This window comes from Sorex araneus, chromosome 5 (assembly GCF_027595985.1).
Source record: "Sorex araneus isolate mSorAra2 chromosome 5, mSorAra2.pri, whole genome shotgun sequence".
In the NCBI taxonomy this organism is placed as follows: Eukaryota; Metazoa; Chordata; class Mammalia; order Eulipotyphla; family Soricidae; genus Sorex; species Sorex araneus.
The window spans coordinates 147,095,718-147,102,638 of record NC_073306.1 but is presented as its reverse complement, the minus strand read 5'-3'; the positions used below and the strand labels follow the sequence as shown (position 1 = coordinate 147,102,638).

Here is a 6,921-nt window from a genome sequence, read left to right as displayed (position 1 = left end):
TGACAGAAGAATAAAGGTGATGATTAGGCCAAAACATCAGCCCTAACAAGTAATTGACATGTATACAGCCTTACAGAGACATTTGGACACATGAAAACTATAGGTAGGGTATTTAATTTATATTACTAGAAACCAGTGAACATCTTCATTGACATTTTTCCGAATATGTTGGGTAAATTCTCCTTATTGAATTGTGAAATATGTTGTAATGACAACTGGTAAATTTGGTGAAAAGCATGTGTTTAAAGTGAAAATATTGGACCCTCTGCTCCTAAAGACTATGATCCGAGAGGTCTTCTAACCCATTTTGGCACCCAGAGCAGCTTCTTACAGAAATGTATCTAGACTATGAGCTGTGCTACAACCCTGTGCCTCCCGTGGAGGGATTTTCCTTTTCTGCCCTGTTTTTCTGCGCAGAAAATGACGGCGGCAGCAACATCCACGTGTCGAGAGCCACCTCCTAAGACCCCCAACCTAGAGGTAGGACTTTTCAGTGATGTGGCTTGTAGGTAGTCCTGGAAGTGGGGGCGGCCGTTACCAGCACGCCCTCTGTCCAGATAAGATCCGGAGCTGCAGCACGAGAAACGGACCCTCTGCTCCTAAAGACTATGATCCGAGAGGTCTTTTAACCCATTTTGGCACCCAGAGCAGTTTCTTACAGAAATGCAACTAGACTGTGAGCTGTGCTACAATATCAGAAATCCAAAACCGCACAGCCGCTGTAACAGCCGCACAAGCTCATAGAGTCTTAATTCTCAGCAATGAAAAGAAATTATTAAATGATGCCTTTTTAGCAGGCCTGATTGTCGGGGGAAAAATTTCAAACAATAGTAGTGAGTCCTCTATTGAAATATTGAATGCATTCAAACTAGAGAGAATAAAGTGAATATCATTAGCTTCCTAGGTGGAGGGTGGGTAGGAGGGGGGTATATTGGGGTTCTTGGTGGTGGAACATGTGCACTGGTGAAGGGATGGGAGTTTGATCATTACATGACTTAGACTTAAACCTGAAAGCTTTATATATTTTTTCACGGTGATTCAATAAAATAAAATAAAAATAAAAAATAATTAAAAAACAAAGTGAAAATATTGATCAGTGGTTGTCAATGACACATTAAAAAAATGTCCCAGAAGTGAATCACTCATCCTATTTTTACCTATAAAAACAAATGATTCCACTAGGTTTGGGGATCCTTATATTTCTGAAACTTTATGTGAAATCACAAGGAAATGTAGATTTTACTTCATCACATAAGTCCCCTGAGATTCTTCTATGACTGTAACAACCAATCTCACAGGATGGTTATGAGACATTAAACATGATAGTGTACTTGAAAGAAATGCAAAGGTGGTGGTTTTTCTCAGCTGAATGGATTTTAACTTGACTCCCAGCACATCATAATTGTATAGTAACTAAGAATATGTGATCCCCAATCCCCTGGGTAGCTAAGTGGCAAGTTGCTAAAACAAAGAAATTAACCCAGAGTCTTAATGAAGTGTGAACTGCACTAGGAACCTTGGATTAAGAAGCATCCTAATCCTATTTTGAAGCACATTCTGTTAGAGGTGTTCACTCAGTCCTGCATGATAAAAATAGTTGCTGCAAGTATGGATGAAGAATATGAGCAACAAGATTTACAGGGGCTGGAAATCACTACAAAAGAGACCAACTGTAAGTATGTCAGTGAGCGGATGGGTGCTGTAAAAGGTGGAGAAAGAGGCCTATATTTATTTAAGGATAATACAAAATGCTTTCTCCAACCATGAGAAAAAAAGGTTTAATCAGTCACTGAGCACCATATCATTGATATGTACCAAACACATCAAATAAAACTTCAAATTTAAGTTTTTGGGAAAAAATTAAATAATTTTCATTATAGAGCTAAATATATGGTGAATCTGTGATCAATGAACATTAACCCTTTTGACTGGTGGAATCATACACCTTAATCTTCTCTTCACCTTTGGATCTTAGATTGGATAGCTCAGGGATAAGAGAGGAACAGCTAAGGGCAGCCACATTCTATTCCTCTTAAGAGATTTTCAGGATTTCACATTACTTCTCTGTTCTGAAGGAGGGATACAAAAGAAGAAAAATGCTATGAAAGAAGCTTTATTATTTCCCTGTACTATAGGTCAGTGATAAAGTGAAGTGAAGAAAAATGACCTCTCTATGTCCCTGGAAAAGGAGGATCCATTAATCCTAGATGTAAAGTTAAATATGGGAAGCTGCTCCTCTTATTTATTTATTTATTTATTTATTTATTTATTTATTTTAGTTTCTCAGCCTCTGGACGAACAGTCATGTATAGGCTTAACTAGAGTTCAGATTCCAGCATGAATGCAAGTGGAGGATCTGTGCATATTTAGAATAAAAAATGCCTGTTCTCATAATCAGCTTTAAGTGGTCATAAAATATATTGCTAATAATTCATGTAAAGCAAGAATCTAAAATCATTGTGATACTTCAAGAACACTCAGAAAAATTTCTAATCCACTCAAGGCATGAATATCTGAATTATCCACCCAGAAATTGAAGGATGTTCATATGCAGGAGCTATTTGCACAAATAGCTCTGTTCATTATAAAAGGTACTTGGTATTTGTATCTAGGCTAAAGATTGAGGTTGGACACAATTGGTAGCCAAAAATAAATGCTAAATATTTACTACAGCTGGTCAGAACTTCAGAGTAATGCTGAGCTTAAGTATTTACATATAGATTCTCTGGTCATTGAACATATCCAAGTGAATATGGATATGTTCTGAAGAAGATACACAGCAGAATTTGAAGGGGATAATGGTCATATTAACCCAAATATAAGTTCACCCTATGAACTTATGGATTAGTAGCAAATACACACACACGCGCGCGTGTGCGCGCACACACACACAAACACAAAGACCCAAAACCAACCAAACAATAACCAGCAGATTGGATCATAAACCAGAAGAGAAGTTTACACTTAAGAGAAAGTTATCTCAGAAGAAAGTGAGAAGCAAAACCACATGACCCAGGAATAAATCGGGCATTAAATTGGGCATTAAAGAAATACAAATATATATATAAGTATATATATGTATATATAAATATATATACATACATACATACACACACATAGAGCACTGTAGCACTGTCAGCCCATTATTCATCATCGATTTGCTCAAGCGGTCACCAATAATGTCTCCATTGTGAGACTTGTTACTGTTTTTGTCATATTGAATATGCCACGGGTAGCTTGCTAGGCTCTACTGTGTGGGCAGGATATTCTCGGTAGCTTGTTGGGCTCTCCAAGAGGGACTGTCACTGTCACTGTCATCCCGTTGCTCATTGATTTGTTCAAGCAGGCACCAGTAATGTCTCTCATTGAGAGACTTATTGTTACTGTTTTTGGCATATCCAATACTCACGGGTAGCTTGCCAGGCTCCATACTCTCCGTAGCTTGCCAGGCTCTCCGGGAGGAGCATAGGAATCGAACTCGGGTTGGCCTTGTGAAAGGCGAACGCCCAACCGCTGTACTATTGCTCCAGCCCCTCCAAGAGGGAAGAATGAATCAAATCTAGGTCGGCCACATGCAAGCAAATGCCCTACCCGCTGTGCTATCGCTCCAGTCCACACACACAGAGACACACAGACACACACACAGACACACACATACATACATGTGTGTGTGTGTGTATATATATATACATATATATATATGTATATAAATATGTATGTCATCCCGTTGCTCATCAATTTGCTTGAGCGGGCACCAGTAATGTCTCCATTGTGAGACTTGTTGTTACTGATTTTGGCATATCAAATACTCCACAGGGAGCTTGCCAGGCGGGATACTCTCAGTAGTTTCCCGGGCTCTCCAAGAGGGATGGAGGAATTTAACCCGGGTCAGCTACGTGCAAGACAAAACCCTATGTGCTGTGCTATTGCTCCAGCCCAAGGGTTATATAAGCAGGAGTTAATGGTGCTTATGGCTATTTTTCCTTCCTTCTATCTTATGATCTGTAGTCCTGAGCAGCCCCTGCCTCCTGCCTGCGCTATGCAATTCTAGGAAGCGGTTGGGAAGGAACGACTCAGCAACAGATATGTTAAACATTGAACCTCATCAGCTAACCTCCACTACCTCCACTACCCAGCCACCGCCATGCTCCATGCAGCTTTCCGGACTACGAGGCCGCAAAGCAGAGAAGCCATGCAACACACCACATGACACTTAATAACCATTTTTCTTAATTTCTGCACCATGTTTGATGGGTTTCAAATATGGTGTGAACCATGGGAACACCTGTAAGGCTGATGGGAGGCCTCCTTAAAAGCCTCCATCCCTCTCGGAGAGCCCAGCGAGCTACCAAGAGTACCCCGCCTGCATGGCAGAGCCTGGCAAGCTATCCATGGTGTATTCAATATGCCAAAAATAGTAACAACAATGGGCTTCATTCGCCTGACACCAAAAGAGCCCCCAATATGACAGCATTAAGAAGGATGAGCAAAGAGAAGCTGACAAAATCTCAGGGACAAACTAGACTGCCAAAATGAAGAAGGAATGAAATGACTGTCTGTATTTTCAACTCACATACACTGGCATCAGAAGCATCCATCGAGGGCCTGATGATGCAAGCGCAGAAGATCAAGTACGACATCATTGGTCTGACCGAAATGAGAAGGCATCAATCACATTACACCATTTTCGACACTGGAGAAGAACTGTTCCTCGGAACATGTAAAACAGAGGCGTTGGTGGCATCAGTGTCATTGTCAACATGAACTTGGCCATGAGCATTGATTCATTTGAATGCCTAACAACCCGAATCGGACATTTACACTTAAATAAATGTAGCTCACTGTCGGCAGTTTCTATCTTTGTCGTCTACAAAACCAACATCTAACTACGATGAAGAAGAAATTGAGAAGTTCTACATAAAGCTGGAAAAGTTCTATAAAGAAGACCACACCTTGTACAAGATCATTGTTGGTGATTTTATTTTTTTTTTAATTTTTATTTTATTGAATCACATGAAAAAAGTTATGAAGGTTTCAGGTTTAAGTCTCAGTCATATAATGATCAAACCCCCATCCCTTCACCAGTGCACATGTTCTACCACCAAGAACCCCGATATGCCCCCCTCCCACACACCCCCAACCTGACTGGCTAATTATCTTCACTTTACTCTCTCTATACTTTGAGTACATTCAAAATTTCAACAGAGAACTCACTATTATTATTTAGAATTCTCCCCCAACAATCAAACCTGCTGAAAGGACATCATTTGATAATTTGTTTTCCATTGCTGAAAGTGAAGACTATATAAGAATATATGAGGTTTTGGATTTCTGATATTTTAGTAATTAAGTCCAGAGAGATTTCTGCCAGAAGTCACTGAAAGACAAGGCTGAGAGAGAAAAACCTTCTCCCTCCCTGGGCAGCCTGGGGTTGTAACTCAGTTCACAGTCTAGATGCCGCTGTAAGAAGCCGCTGGGTGCCAAAAGTGATTAGTAGCCTCCAGGATCATAGTCTTTAAGGAGCAGAGGAGCCGTTTCGTGTGTGTGGCCACTCCAGTTCTCGTCCCATTGTCAGTGACTTTAACGCCAAGAGAGGACTGAGTAGGTTGCCCGAAGAATTCCACATTGGAACCCATGGCCTAGAATGGAACGAACAGGGTGAGAGACTATCTGAGTTCATCATATCAACCAAGACCATCCATGGTAACTCACAGTTCCAGAAGGCCGAATCTAAAGGGTGGACATGGGAGTCTCCCAGTGGACAGTTCCATGACGAAATTGACCATACCATATTCAATTAAAGGTTTTGCCTGACTGATGTCACTGTTGTCCCAAAATTCCCAACAAGATAGGAGTACCATCTCCTTCGTGCAAAATTCTACTTCACAGAGTTGGGAGAAAGGACTGCAAAGTTTAAGTTTAAGAAGAAAATTCCCAGAATGGCCACCAACTGGGAGCTCTTTGGCCCTATTTTGACAACGTGGGAAGATGCCATCCTTGACAACATCAACAAGGAATACGATCAACTGGGTCAGCACCTCCATGACTGCACAAGGAATGCCGAAAGTGGGAAAGCCACAAACAGACACCTGTCTTCGGAAACTCTCGAGCTCATTCATCAACTTGGTTTGGCACGAGTCTCAGGCAATCACAATTTAATGTCCTAATTTGCAAAGCTGTGCAGAGAAATGATAAAAGAAGACCTCAAGGAGAATAGAGCAGCAGTGTTGGCTGATGCGGCAGAAGCTGGGAAAAGTATTCACAATGCACGCCTATCCTTCACCAACTACAAGACCAAGATGACTGCCCTCCGACGTCCTGATGGATTTATCACATCTTCCAAAAGGGCAATGGTGAGGATTATTCATGACTTCTACTTGGATATCTTTGATAGCCACATCCACCTGCCCACATACCAAGTCCCACATGATTGATATGTCGTTCCCAACATCCTCCCTTCCAAAATCTAACACATCATTTCGTCAGTAAAGATGTGTACCGCACCCAGTCCAGACAAGGTCAGACCTGAACACGTGAAGAATCTGCCGCCAGTACTTGTCAATACATTGGCTCGGCTCTTTACACGCTACCTGTCTGAATGCATGGTTCTGTCCCAGTGGAAAACCAGCAGGACCGATCTGTTGTATAAGAAGGGAGCATCCATGACATCGGCAACTATTGCCCAATCGGCCCGTCATCTACAAGTTGTTCACGCAAGTCATCCTGAATATAATAGGCAGAACAGTAGACCAAGGACAAACATGCGAGAAAGCCGGATTCCAAAAAGGATTCAGCACAATCAACCATATCAACACAGTGACCAAGCTCATTGAAATTTCATGAGAGTTCAAGATGCCGCTCTGTCTAATGTTCATCGCTTTAAAAAAGGCCTTAGATTCTGTTGAGATTGAAGCTGTCATT

The 6,921-nt window shown here is 41.3% G+C and overlaps 1 pseudogene; it reads left to right on the top strand.

Moving 5' to 3' along the window:
* The first annotated feature begins 1,608 nt into the window (after window positions 1-1,608).
* LOC129405015 (uncharacterized) lies at window positions 1,609-6,650 on the top strand (annotated as a pseudogene).
* The last annotated feature ends 271 nt before the right edge of the window (window positions 6,651-6,921 follow it).